This window comes from Nannobrachium achirus (assembly GCF_963921795.1).
Source record: "Nannobrachium achirus genome assembly, chromosome: 13".
NCBI classification, from domain to species: domain Eukaryota; kingdom Metazoa; phylum Chordata; class Actinopteri; order Myctophiformes; family Myctophidae; genus Nannobrachium; species Nannobrachium achirus.
In genome coordinates, this window is record NC_137833.1 from 8,689,739 (window position 1) to 8,705,038 (window position 15,300).

General features: G+C 41.0%; 1 protein-coding gene across 1 annotated transcript in view; it reads left to right on the forward strand.

Annotated features, from left to right (window-relative positions):
- Positions 1 to 15,191: 15,191 nt before the first annotated feature.
- Positions 15,192 to 15,300, forward strand: part of LOC308296676 (caspase-8-like) — a gene marked incomplete at its 3' end in the record, with an annotated part of 38,938 nt that continues 38,829 nt past the window's right edge. The window contains exon 1 of the mRNA XM_080740004.1: positions 15,192 to 15,265. The remainder of the gene's footprint in view (positions 15,266 to 15,300) is intronic.

The window sequence follows — 15,300 nt, forward strand, 5'->3', positions numbered from 1 at the left end:
ACACACACACACACACACACACACACACACACACACACACACACACACACACACACACACACACACACAAACACACACACACACACACACACACACACACACACATTCTATGACGGAACTAAAACTATAAATAAATAAAAGATCATTTGATTAGTGGACAATACTGATATCAATACTAATTCAAAAATGTAAATTAAATGAGAGGAATGCTTTTTCTTGGCCTTGGTGGAACGGCAGAACTTACACTTTCCCTAGAGTCCATAGCATGGCCCTTGTCTAACTCTCTCTCTCTCTCTCTCTCTCTCTCTCTCTCCTTCCTGGGGGCTTATCATTTCTATGGTGCTGTAGTGGACAGTAATTTTACTTGCATAGTTACTGTTCCTTGAGTTCCATTGCTTGAGTGAGACAACGAGTGAGAGTTATGTATGTGTGTGTGCATTGTGATTTGTGAACCTTCTCTGAGACTTAATGCTAGAAGAATTAATGCTAATGAAATTGTTTTCTGTTCTCTTGTGTTTGAGCGCACATGGGCCACGGGGAGCTTCCAGTGAGGATGTCACCTCCCTGGAGACCAGAGCCAAACCCTCATCTCAGGTCATCCCCCAGAGTCACAGACCAAAAGGCCAAGGGTCACCGATGGCCTTCATCTGGGTGGACAGAAAGCAGACCTGGACCTGAGAGATCGAACATGGACTGCTGCTCCTTATCACACAAGATCAGTTTGGCCCAAAACCATTTGAAGCATAACAGACCAACAGTTGTCTTTTGCAGTAGCCTATATTCTTTGAGTGTGTGTTTGTGTAGGCATGGAATCAACTCATTGAAGTAGGTAAAGCGGTTTAGGCATATTGGGGCTCTATTTTGATTGTCTTAAGTACTAAAAAAAAGAGAGAGAGAAAAAAAAACAGCCAAACAGCATTTGGCAAAATAGAGCCCATTGATGTCTACCAATCCTTTTTTATTTTAGTGGTGGGAATGGTTAGGTGCACCCATTCTGGGTGCCTGGAAGAACTAAGAACTGAGAACTGTTCGCCTGGCCATCGAAGCCTGAAGTCTAGGGAGGAGTTTAGCGATAGCAAGTTTTGGGGTAGGCAGAAAAGCCATGGGGTTCAATGAGAAGGCTTACATGCCTGAGTGTACATCATGTATGAATGAAAGAAACAACTGTGTGTGTGTGTGTGTGTGTGTGTGTGTGTTGGTAAATGTGGTTTAACGGGACAATTGGCCTGAATACACACCACACTAACAGGACATTTTGGATTAGCAGGACAGAACTGGTGTCCTGCTAATTCATGGACAATTCTGAAATAGCAGAAGCGTTTCTATTGGTCTAGAGAGCCCAAATCCACCTTTTTTTTTGATGTCCTGTTAATACACATACACCCGACTTTTTTGTGTCTGAACAGCGCCCCCATAGGTTGTGTAATGCTACTGCATGTTCATACACAAGCTCATGAATATTCACACACAGTGTATGTTTTGAAGCACCTGATTGGCTGGGTGTCAGAGTCCTGTTAATGCACATACATGTTTTTATGAACATTTCAATGACATAGCATTTTGGGTGAATAACGTTAGTCATAAACACTCTTCAGGGGTCTGCCATTATAATAGCAACACCACAGGCCCCATGTGGCCCCCAGGGGCCCCTGGCTGCCATAAGCACACCGTTGCTCCGATCCACACTAAACTTGGCACACACACCGTTCAGGGGTCTGCCATTATAATAGCAACACCAAGGGCCCCATGTGGCCCCCAGGGGCCCCTGGCTGCCACAGGCACACCATTGCTCTGATCCACACTAAACTTGATTGTACAAACACCGTTCTGGGGGTCTGCCATTATAATAGCAACACCACAGGCCCCACGTGGCCCCCAGGGGCCCCTGGCTGCCACAGGCATACCGTTGCTCCGATCCACACTAAACTTGGCACAAACACTGTTCAGGGGTCTACCATTATAATAGCAACACAAGGGGCCCAATGTGGCCCCCGGGTGCCCCTGGCTGACACAGGCACACCGTTGCTCCGATCCGCACTAAACTTGATTGCACAAACACCGTTCAGGGGTCGGCCATTATAATAGCAACACAAGGGGCCCAATGTGGCCCCCAGGGGCCCCTGGCTGCCACAGGCATACCATTGCTCCGATCCACACTAAACTTGATTGAACAAACACCGTTCAGGGGTCGGCCATTATAATAGCAACACAAGGGGCCCAATGTGGCTCCCAGGGGCCCCTGGCTGCCACAGGCACACCGTTGCTCCAATCCACACTAAACTTGGCATAAACACTGTTCAGGGGTCTACCATGTTGGTGGTTTGCCACACCATGGGCCTGCAACATGATTTGCATAACATACAGACAATGTTTCTTAATTATACAAATTTAATTGTTGTATTGTTATTTTGTGTAATAATTAATCAAAACGTCCCAAAAAATCACGTTTATATTAATGTCCATTTTCCAAGTTTGCCAACATTTTAGCTCACTCCAAGGAGGCTATGCATATTTTACAAACCACTCATCCAATTGACTGTACATTTTGTGGTTCTTACATGTTTCTATTTTTTATTAATGAATTGCATTTGTTTTCTTAATGAAAATCTTGGCCGGATTTAAAAGGCATTTTTAGAATCGGCCCCAGGCCTAAATGGATTAATGCAGTGGTTCTCAACCTTTTCAGGACACAACCCCCTAAATTAATAATAATAGCAGATCTACATGCTCACGAGGATGTAGATTGGCTATTTTCACAATTTCTGCATAATATTTGTCAATTTGGCCAATGTTTAATTTAAACTGTCACTCTAGAGGTATTAGAAAGTACTTAAACTGTCACTTTAAAAATGTGTAGCTATACAAGTGATGACCATGGTAATCAAATGGCTATTCGCATAACAGGTTTACCAGGCAGGCAGTGAGTGGTGGGCTTGCACATACCCCCCTATTCATATGGATAGGCTACTTTAACACCTACTGTAGGTTTCCAGCGGTGACTGTATGTGCATTGTGCGTGTCTCAGGCTACCTGGCTCCATTACTGTGATAGATGAGATTTGTTCAAAGCAAACTTTTAGTTAGCACGCACACATCTAAAGGCGCTCGTGCATGTGACGTCAATAAATGACCGTCCGCCCTGAAAAGAAAACCCCAAAGCACCACTGGTAGCAGCTCTGCACAGTCATATATGCTGATCAGCGTAGCTCCTATATACAGTATCACATGACCACATCATGACCATGACATCATGTACAGTACATATGAGTTTAAGTTAACTCCGACATACAGGAGTAGGCAGGCACCCAGGCACCATTTTTACCCTTGGGTAAAAATGCTAATTAAGTTCAAGCCTACAGATCATTTTGGTCACTTTATCATCTAATCAGGCTTTTATGAACACCCTGAACAGTTTTTAATATTTATATATTTGATGTAAATGTTATCTTTCCCCCCAGGCTCAGGGCCTCTCCACATACACACCCATTGTAACTTCAAACTTCATTAAAAACACACACTATTTTTTTCTGGTGACTCATACTACCCTCCTAATACGTGAGCAGGCCGTGTTTTCTCAATAACCCTTTTCATTTATTTTTAATAATTCTTTGGGAAAATTTGAAAAATTAAAATTATTACAAATAAATGAAAAATTGTATCGAAAAAAAACATGGCCTGCTCATGTATTAGGAGGGTAGTATGAGTCACCAGAAAAAAATATAATGGAGTTTGAAGTTACAATGGGTGTGTGTGGGGAGAGGCCCTGAGCCTGGGGAGGCAGACCCATGCAAGGCAGAGTTTTTTTAACCCTGGCTGCCACAGGCATACCGTTGCTCCGATCCACACTAAACTTGGCACAAACACTGTTCAGGGGTCTACCATTATAATAGCAACACAAGGGGCCCAATGTGGCCCCCGGGTGCCCCTGGCTGACACAGGCACACCGTTGCTCCGATCCGCACTAAACTTGATTGCACAAACACCGTTCAGGGGTCGGCCATTATAATAGCAACACAAGGGGCCCAATGTGGCCCCCAGGGGCCCCTGGCTGCCACAGGCATACCATTGCTCCGATCCACACTAAACTTGATTGAACAAACACCGTTCAGGGGTCGGCCATTATAATAGCAACACAAGGGGCCCAATGTGGCTCCCAGGGGCCCCTGGCTGCCACAGGCACACCGTTGCTCCAATCCACACTAAACTTGGCATAAACACTGTTCAGGGGTCTACCATGTTGGTGGTTTGCCACACCATGGGCCTGCAACATGATTTGCATAACATACAGACAATGTTTCTTAATTATACAAATTTAACCAGATATTGCAATTGTTGTATTGTTATTTTGTGTAATAATTAATCAAAACGTCCCAAAAAATCACGTTTATATTAATGTCCATTTTCCAAGTTTGCCAACATTTTAGCTCACTCCAAGGAGGCTATGCATATTTTACAAACCACTCATCCAATTGACTGTACATTTTGTGGTTCTTACATGTTTCTATTTTTTATTAATGAATTGCATTTGTTTTCTTAATGAAAATCTTGGCCGGATTTAAAAGGCATTTTTAGAATCGGCCCCAGGCCTAAATGGATTAATGCAGTGGTTCTCAACCTTTTCAGGACACAACCCCCTAAATTAATAATAATAGCAGATCTACATGCTCACGAGGATGTAGATTGGCTATTTTCACAATTTCTGCATAATATTTGTCAATTTGGCCAATGTTTAATTTAAACTGTCACTCTAGAGGTATTAGAAAGTACTTAAACTGTCACTTTAAAAATGTGTAGCTATACAAGTGATGACCATGGTAATCAAATGGCTATTCGCATAACAGGTTTACCAGGCAGGCAGTGAGTGGTGGGCTTGCACATACCCCCCTATTCATATGGATAGGCTACTTTAACACCTACTGTAGGTTTCCAGCGGTGACTGTATGTGCATTGTGCGTGTCTCAGGCTACCTGGCTCCATTACTGTGATAGATGAGATTTGTTCAAAGCAAACTTTTAGTTAGCACGCACACATCTAAAGGCGCTCGTGCATGTGACGTCAATAAATGACCGTCCGCCCTGAAAAGAAAACCCCAAAGCACCACTGGTAGCAGCTCTGCACAGTCATATATGCTGATCAGCGTAGCTCCTATATACAGTATCACATGACCACATCATGACCATGACATCATGTACAGTACATATGAGTTTAAGTTAACTCCGACATACAGGAGTAGGCAGGCACCCAGGCACCATTTTTACCCTTGGGTAAAAATGCTAATTAAGTTCAGGCCTACAGATCATTTTGGTCACTTTATCATCTAATCAGGCTTTTATGAACACCCTGAACAGTTTTTAATATTTATATATTTGATGTAAATGTTATCTTTCCCCCCAGGCTCAGGGCCTCTCCACATACACACCCATTGTAACTTCAAACTTCATTAAAAACACACACTATTTTTTTCTGGTGACTCATACTACCCTCCTAATACGTGAGCAGGCCGTGTTTTCTCAATAACCCTTTTCATTTATTTTTAATAATTCTTTGGGAAAATTTGAAAAATTAAAATTATTACAAATAAATGAAAAATTGTATCGAAAAAAAAACATGGCCTGCTCATGTATTAGGAAGGTAGTATGAGTCACCAGAAAAAAATATTATGGAGTTTGAAGTTACAATGGGTGTGTGTGGGGAGAGGCCCTGAGCCTGGGGAGGCAGACCCATGCAAGGCAGAGTTTTTTTAAATGGAATATCCCTTTAAATCCCGATACTGATTCTAGAATTATTCCTCTACACAGTATTACACAGTATAGGCAAAATTCTTGTGATACGAATTGTGTGTACATCTTGTAGATCAGTGACTTCACTAGCCTTCAGATACAGTATATGACACCAAAGTAGCTTACTACAATTCTAAGGTCAAATTATTCTAAATAAGCTTGTGACCTTGACCTTTTATCACTGAACTGTACTGTCTGTACTGTACTGTCTGTACTTTTACTGTACTGTAAAAACAGTGCAGTAAAAGTTTGTTTATCGGTGATGACACTGATTGACAAATTGTAGCATTCCCTGTGGGATCATAAAGCACCAAATAGAGTGTCTCGTTTGGCTTGAATAAAGCATAGCCTTATTAGCCTACTACCAAGGTTGTCCCGAATATGCCATTTCCTCATATGTGACACAATGTTACTATAGTCCGGCCAGTTTGTGCAGTATTTTGATGGAATCGCGCACTTTTTTGCCTGAAATGCTCGGACTACAATCAGTCTAACCTGCTTGATTCCTCCAGACTCAAATCTAATCCTCATCTCCTTGCTTGAGGGAGCAGGGATTTAAAGTTCCTTGAAGTACACAAGTTCCTTGAAGTACACAATAAAGAGGAGCTCAAGTGGGACACAACGCACGTGAGGATAAAGAATTTGCAACTATATTGCTTTTATCGCCTGAAGAGGTTTGGAGTCTAGGCTACTGCATCCTCAGGCTGGACTACAATAGCTCCATTGAGAGTGTTCTGTCACACCTGGATTCGCCCACGAGAATTATTAAAGTTATATCACTGGATTGATCCAGACAGACAAACAGTCTTTTAATTATATAAAAGAAAATAATGTGTGAATTAAATCAAACAAGCCACCTGTCCTGTTCTCTGATTGGCTGTAGCACGTCTCTACTCTCAGTGCTGTCACAACCCATGTTAGGCTTTTAGGTTATAGGACGGCAAAAGGATCATCTGGGCTAGCATGTTGCATTGTGAACCGGGCTTAAGAAATCTGTTATACAATCCGGGATGAGGTGCGTGTGTGCGCGTGTGCGTGGGTGCATCCGGCAGTGGTAGGTCACGTCAGACAGTGGGTAGGTAGGAGTCTATGGCATCTCAGTGATGTCATGATGACTCAGACATGCAACAAATCGGTCATATATCTGCACAAAAAGGGGTAAATTGCCCCCATTGATTACGGAAGGGTACTTTAGAAATCTGAAGATACCCTTACACTTAAACCTTATGCTGTATGTTTACTGTTCAGAGAGAAAGCAATGGTGCACAGTCATTTAGATAATCATCTGGGGACCCCCTCCCCAAAATAATTCCCTGACCCAGAGGTTGAGAACCACTGCTTTAACTAACCAGAACAAAAAAATAAGCCATGTGCATAGATTACACAGATTATGAGTTCCATTTGGTTCCATTTGTATATAGTCACTAGTAAGACTACCCTAAGCATAAAGTAACACGTAGGATTTACTTTCACACATATTCACAGTATTTAAAGCCTTGCCTTGTACAGACTGCATACAAACAAACCAACTGACTGTGGGGGGAGGGGCAGCTTCTCACTCACACAGTTTTGAGTGAGTGCAGTGAGGGAGATGGGGGATGGGGGATGGGCAGGCAGCACAGGTGAATTTGATCAGTGGCTGATTGCATTGCAAGCTAGTAATCAGCAAGTGGGCTACAGTGGAAAGAATGAGTGAAAGGGTTTCCCTGCACAAGGTGAAATCTTTGAAAAGAGTGGAGGAGAGCTTAACTCAAATTGGTTAACAATCGGCAGACAAACAGGCAGGCAGGCAGGCAGGCAGATAGACAGACAGACAGACAGACAGACAGACAGACAGACAGACAGACAGACAGACAGACAGACATATAATGTTAATTTAACCTTGCATCATGAGACTTAGTGTTCATTTGGTTCCATTTGTACTGTCAGAGCAGTGTAGATGTTGTTGACTAAAACTATGACGAAAAGTATTTGTCGATTGCATTTCTTTCACTGACAAAAACTAAATAAAAACTAAGCTGTGATGACTAAAACTAAGACTAATTATATTGACAATTTCGTCAACAAAATCAAAACTAGACTAAAACGTTAGGGAGGGACTAGTGGAGTAGAGAGTCATTTTATGTTTGGTTGTTCTCAAGTGTTGCGTGCTGAAAATAGCAGATCTACAAGCTCACAACGTGTCGCGCAACGCGTTGTGAGCTTGTAGATCTGCTATTTTCAGCACACAACCAAGTGTAAAATCACTCATTACGATGCCATCAAGGCCTGCCAAATTACATTTTAGTTGACTAAATGAACTGTAGATTTAGTCGCCTAAAAATGTATGATATTTAGTCGACTAAAATTAGACTAAAACTAAAACTCTTCAGGTCACTAAATTATGACTAAAATTAAATGACATTTTATTCAAAACTAAATCAAAATTTGTTGTCAAAAACAACAGTGTCAGAGTCCCTGGGCCTGAACAGTGGTTCTCAAAGTGGATTCCAACCTGGAATTCACTTTGAGAACCACTGTGTGAACAGAATATGAACATTTTTACATAACAGCATGGTAGCAATATCAGAATAATGATAGTTGACAAAGTAACCATCTTGGTGGTGCCGGTGGTGATAACATTAATATCCAAAGAAAACATTTGCCTTGTCATGTCATGGCATGTTCAGGGACATCATGAGCATTTAGCAATACAAAAGATTTGCATTCATTCAACCTTTATTTAATTTCTCGAAAAGATCAATTGAGGGAGATCCTCATGTACTACTTTAATGAAAATAGATGTTTTGATTTATGTAAATGTGGGGGTTTCTGGACTAACGCTGGTATTAAACATAATTCTGGAAAAAGTAGCCTATTTATACATTTGCAGGCAACTGAATAATGGGGATGCAGTAACGCACTGTAGCTTATGAGATACTGCAAATCAATTATCAAATTATAATTGCCATAATTATTCCTTGCAGCTACAAAAAGGATGTCATACAACATGTAACTCAACATTAAAGTAGGGCTGGGTGATAAATCTCAGACCTGACTTTCTTTTTTTTTTAAGATTAGTTTTTTGGGCTTTTTATGCCTTTATTTGTTAGGATAGTAGACAGACAGGAAATGGGGAGAGAGATGGGGAATGACATGTGGCAAAGGTCGTCCGGATCGGGAATCGAACCGGCGACCTGCATACCTAGACTTGTGGATCTGCTATATTTTAAAGATTCACTTAATTTTTCTTCCTGTGCATTTACCCGCTGGAAAAAACAATGTCATTGCTTAATTGCAGTGCACTTAAAACTGACCCAAAAACAACAAATGTATCGATAATTTATACCTACAATCGACAGGCTGCAGACTAAGGCAGATTTTGGTTTCGGAAAATGATTTGAAAAATGCTCCCTTCAAATGTTCTGGGTAGCTATAATCACTGTAGCAGGTCCCCCAGCAGCAACGTTTCACCATGGCCGTAATAATGTAATATAAATGTTTTTGATATTAATTTGCCTATATACCAGTAAGACTCCCTAATCGGGTCACATTTATGATCGGCTACTTTTGACTATTTTCCCATTTTTTTCCCAGGGGGTCCGTGGGGAGCCCTGGCGGTGGCTGGGCCCCTGGGTACCCCCTGGGTGCTGGCCCCGTCTCTCCCGGTCGATGGGGGGCCAAGGTACGGGCCTTTTAGCGGGTTATGGGAGCCAACTTTGGGTGGAAGTGTTTTGCTACGCTGTCGTCCAATCCTCACAGTTAGGGAGAGGGCTTTGCGACAGATCAATCATGCAGTAATCATGCAGATCTACAAGCTCGCAGCACGAAGCATTGTGAGCTTGTAGATCGTCTATTTTTTGGCAAAGAGATTTGGTAGAGAGTGAAAAACTACTGTATCAAGTACATATATTATGTACCTTTTACCAATTATAGAGGGTTTAAATAGTACTGGATATGCAGCTCGGCAAATAAAAGGTGAATTGATCCCAGTGTATGACAGAGGATGATATCACGATAAATTAAATCTCCACAATATGATTATTGTGAGTGTTTTTTATCACGATAAACGATAATATCGTATATTGTCCCATCCCTACGGTCTGAGGTGCTTTGGCGGTCTTCCCCGAATTTTGTCTGATTACAGCGGGGCAGGGCTACATTCCTGTGTCCTACAAAAAATAAATGTTGAACCTTGTTCATGATTGGTGTGTTTTTCAGCTATAGTTTTTGGTCTTATAACCCTTCCAGTAAATCTCTTATGAAAATCTCTAAAGAAGTCAAGAATAACAGACGAGCTGTAAAGTTAACTTCACAAAGCTTAAGTCTATTGACCCCTCAGTCTCCCCCTTCGACCAAGATGGATGAAAATGCTAGTTTGTTCACTGCAGAACTTTATTAACAGTAGCTCAACATTGAAGATGTTGAAATCACATCTCTCAGCCTGTTCTCAGGCCTGCTAAGTCACACACAGTAGTCATATTGCATTGAATTGTAGTTTACCATCTCAGTGGCACCAACAACACTTAGTTAGTGAGCTTTGTATCGATGTCATTCCAGTCCTGCATGTTTACTGGCTTATATTCCACTTGTATGGTTGATCCTGAGGGCAAGTCAGGTGTTGAAACAGTAACACACCACTGTAGGCAAGAGACATTGACCGAAGTGCTGTACATGGTGCATAAATGACAAACAGGCCTACCAGTAAGACTCCCTAATCGGGAGATAAGCGACCGTCAGGTCACATGTATACACAAAGACGGATGTAACTGGCATTGGTTCCTAGTTGTGTGGACAATGTATAGTTTTGGTTGGCTCAGAGAATGTGGGGTGTACCGATTTTCGTGATTTTAGGGCAAAATTTGTAGGAGCAGTGTCAAAAAATGTGTTTGAAAAAATCGGCCTGATGGGGGTGCTATATGGGACAGATCCATGTTGATGACATGAGTGTAGACATACTGTGTAGCGATTTGCGCAGGAAAATTAAGGAACATTAAAAGCCAGCGAAAAAACAAATGTGTCTTAGGAAGAGATTTAAAAACATCAATAGAATGCCTTGTTTGTGTTTAGCAATGTCACATTTAATCACATTTGACCCTTAAATACCCTGCAGTGACATATTTTCATGTGTTTAATTGCAGCTGTCCTGTTAATGTAGTTAGTCCTGTTAATTCACATGGGCGGAGCTTAGAACCTAATTATCTAATGTCCTCCTAATGTAGGATTTTGTCAGATTGTTAAAACTTGAGTTGTGTTGAGTTTATTCAACTTTTGAAGTGAAATATGTGTTCTATGGCTCAAAATAGATTTTTTGACATGCTCCACATATTAGTAAAGCAAGTGGAAAGTGGTGTCCTGCTAATGTTGTAAACCGCAGGTTTGAGCTAAAGGGTCCTGCTAAACCACATCTACCAGTATAGGTGTGTGTGTGTGTGTGTGTGTGTGTGTGTGTGTGTGTGTGTGTGTGTGTGTGTGTGTGTGTGTGTGTGTGTGTGTGTGTGTGTGTGTGTGTGTGCATGTTTGAATGAAAGTGCTGAATGATTGTGTTTGCCTGGTGAGTGAAAGTATGCTAGATCTATTAGCTAACAATACAATATCGAACAACATTTAACAAAAAAATAACATTTCTTGTCCCATCCTTTTCCTCACAATGAAGGCAGACTCAAAATGACTTAGAAAATGCATTGTTTTCTCACTGTTGTTGATGATTGTTTATGTTGACAAAACATGATGAGAGAGCTGATATCTTACCTCAATGTGTGGTGGTCAATGTGGTGGTGGTCAATGTGGTGGTTCTTTTTTGTTTTTCTGCCTTTGTATTTGATATTATGCTTTTGAAACTGATATCCAAGATAAAGTACTGTGTTCTATCCGTCTGTCTTTCAATGTTATATGAGATACTTAAAGTGTGGTTCCTGTGGAAATAAGCCTCGGCTTTCTAGGATCTCCTTTTAGTTGACCTTGTACCAGTGATTTGTACTGTTATGAAACTGTACTTTTTTCTATTGCAAACTTCTAATAAATTCTTCAATCAATCAATCAATCAGTCATTAGAAAAAAAAATCAAACCTCGGTTCGAAGTGGAGCGGTGAATTTGAGCAGCTGTACCCTATGTGAGTGAGTGAGTGAGTGAGTGAGTGAGTGTAAACTGTGCCTGTGAGTGAGTGGTGAGTGTGCCTGGCCTGCACAAAACAGCGCCCCTCCTTTAACTAGTGTGTTGTGTGTGGCCACTCAAGGTATTGCCCAGGCTACGGACAGGGCCAGCCAGCCACCCAGCCAGCCAGCCAGCCAGCCACATACCCACGGATATACCTGTTCATTGGGAGCGCTTTCACCGCTCCAATAATAATGTTTAGTGAAATATATGGTTTTAGTGTTTTATACAATGACTGTTTAGGGATCATACTAGACATGGTTGTTTAATGAAATGTTTCTTTATTTGGTTGTCAAGAACTATTGATTCATTTAGCCTGCGATAACATTTGTAAAAGTTCAGATATGGCATCAGAGTGGAAGAAGATAACAGCACCTAACTTTATGGCCTATTGGTAAATCACAGCAGTTAGAAACCCTACTCCCCCTGGAAAACAAGTGCTAAGTGTGAATAAATCAAAAGCCATTGACAGGAGGGCCCTAAATAATAAGACATTTTTTTTACAAAACAGGGAAAGGGACCGAAAACTATTAATTTGTTTACGGAACCCTGTTGAGAGAGGAAGTTTGGAGCCTTTAAGATTTTGCATTTATTTCTAGAGTTGAACCTCTTCATTATTTCCTCACTCAACTTATCAAACAGCTCTCAGACATCCTCTATCGTTGGCAAAGGGATTTTGTGAGCTCCTAGAACTACAAAGTATTAACTTCTAGTTCTACTTTTGCTATTTTTCCTCCATTATTTTCCTTTTATATCTCTTTTTTATCTGTTTTTTTCTGGGATTACTATTAGCATCATTGGATCATTAGATTGTATTCCCTTTTTAATATTTGACTTTTTGTTTTCTGATATTTTAAATAAAACCAGAGATTATTGGATTATTGTGCTATTTTCCTTGGCATCTCTATATATAATGCCGGTGAGTAATAAACCTTTTAAATAACAAAAACTTTATAATTACCCTGTACTGATAACTTAAGTGTTTCAAACATTTTATGTCAATTTAACACACACCGTCAACAGGGGGTCAACGGATGACCCGGCTCTCCTAGTCTCGGGCAAGGACCACTTGCAGGTTGAAAAGACACTTAACTCTGAACTGAGTAAGATCTGCACATGGCTTAACGACAACAAATTATCAATTCACCTGGGAAAAACCGAGTCCATCCTCTTTGGATCAAGTCATAACCTCAAAAAGGTATATGACTTCACAATCAAAGTGGGTGACAAGGTCATAACACGAAAAAACGAAATCTCTTACTTAGGATGTATCCTTGAAGCTAATCTTTCCAGCGAAAAGATGACTTCAAAAGTAATTAAAAAAAATCAACCAACGAACTCGTTTCCTACAGAGGATCGCCCCAATGGTCAACTTCAACACACTGAAGACCATAGCTGGTGCAATAATCCAGCCCCTCTTTGACTACGGAGTCCACGTATGGTATCGTGACGCCCCACAAGCCCTTAAAACTAAACTCCAAACAGCCCAAAATAAACTAATTAGGGTCCTGCTTAACCTTCCCTATCAGACTCACCTCACCGCTACTCACCAGTTAAGAGTGGGGTGGCTCAGAGTAGATGACAGAGTACAGCAACTTGCAATGGGCCCGGTGTACAAGATACACTACACCACTATGATACCCAAGTACCTGTCAAAATACTTTATAAACGTTAAGGATGTCCATAATTACAACACCAGAGGCAGTGCCACAGATCACGTTCAACCCAGAGTCAACTCAAAGAAAGGGTCGAACTCGTTCTTCTGCTATACCACAAAAATGTGGAATGCCTTACCGAAGGCCATAAAGGAGTGTGGATCACTAGCATCCTTTAAAATTGCCCTGAAAAACCACTTACAGGCAGCAGCCGTTCGCAACTGGTAAAAAACCTAGCCCAACCCTACCCTCCCTGCCCCTTCCTTGTATATACTTGTATACTTGTATATTCCTTGTATATACTTACTGTTTGTTTAGATTTACTGTATATTCCTTGTATATACTTACTGTTTGTTTAGATTTACAGTTTTCTTTTCTTTTTTTTCCCCCTTTTCTTTACATATCTACTGCATAGTACTGTGTTCTATTTGTCTGTCATTCAATGTTATATGAGACACTTAAATGGTTTCCTTGAAATAAGCTTAGTCTTTTCATGGATCTCCTTTTAGTAGACCTTGTACCAGTGAACTGTACCGTCATGAATCTGTACATTTTCCTATGCAAACTTCTAATAAAGCCTTCAATCAATCAATAACTTCAAAAGAATTGGCTTTGTGCCAATCCATCTCAAAATACCGTCTTCAGCTTCAATTAAACCACAAGTGTTCTGCAAAACTGGCGATTCATGTTCATGGCTTTGTATTTTGATTTCAGTGGGTGGGGGCATGCATAGTGGCTAAATATGTCTTTTTAGACACAATAAGCCGTCAATTTCTTTGTTACTATTTACACCAGCCCCCATAAGTCACATCTGCCCATGAAAGATTGTGGTGCATCTTGGGAATGGGCTTATTGTGTCTAAAAATACATATTTAGCCACCTGCATTTGCATGCAAATCAAAATCGTTAAAATCACTAAAACTATAGAAAGAAGTAAATGAAAACATTTTAACACCCATATTTTCTTTTATGTAATGACTATCTTGGAGTCCCTTTTTTTAACTCATATAACATTGAATAACAGACAAATAAATCACAGTTGGCTACTATGCTGTCATAAAACACAATGCAAAATAAATGGTATAATAGAAAGGTCACATGTTTGTAGACACTGCATAGACCCATACTGTCTTCAGAGTCAGACATCAGATCTCCCTTATCACTACAGCCTTTACCACAAACTGCACAAGCTTAACGCTTTCTCGCCTGTATGTAAAAGACAGACAGAGACAAAGAAGGAACATAGGGGAGGGAAAAGAACGTGCTGCTCCGAGGTGTGCACTTTTCTAGTTTGACTTGAGATCTGTTTTTGGTCCAGGATTCCAAATATGGGCATGCCTATTGTTGACATCACTACTATGTAAGTGAACACTGACAAACAACTCCAGTGCACAACAGAGACTGGGTGGGGACTTCATCTGACCCTCATCCTGTCATGTGAGGAGAAAGAACCAGACAGCGGGTTGTGATCCAATTACAACCGACCACTACAACCCCCTCCTCTAAATGAAGAGGTTTCTGACAGTTTATGTGACCTGTTGCTGTGCCAGCTGCAATGGGTTGACTGATGGAACTGACACCTTATCAGGCTGTGTAGGGTAATATGTGATAGAATGTCTAAACAGTCTGTTCAGTATAACTCCAGTCTGTTTTGAGGGCTTGAGGAGCCAGATGTGCGTAATGTGTGTTGTGTATGAGGTGTCACATTTCTAAGGTCAGGGCCCGCCTCCCCC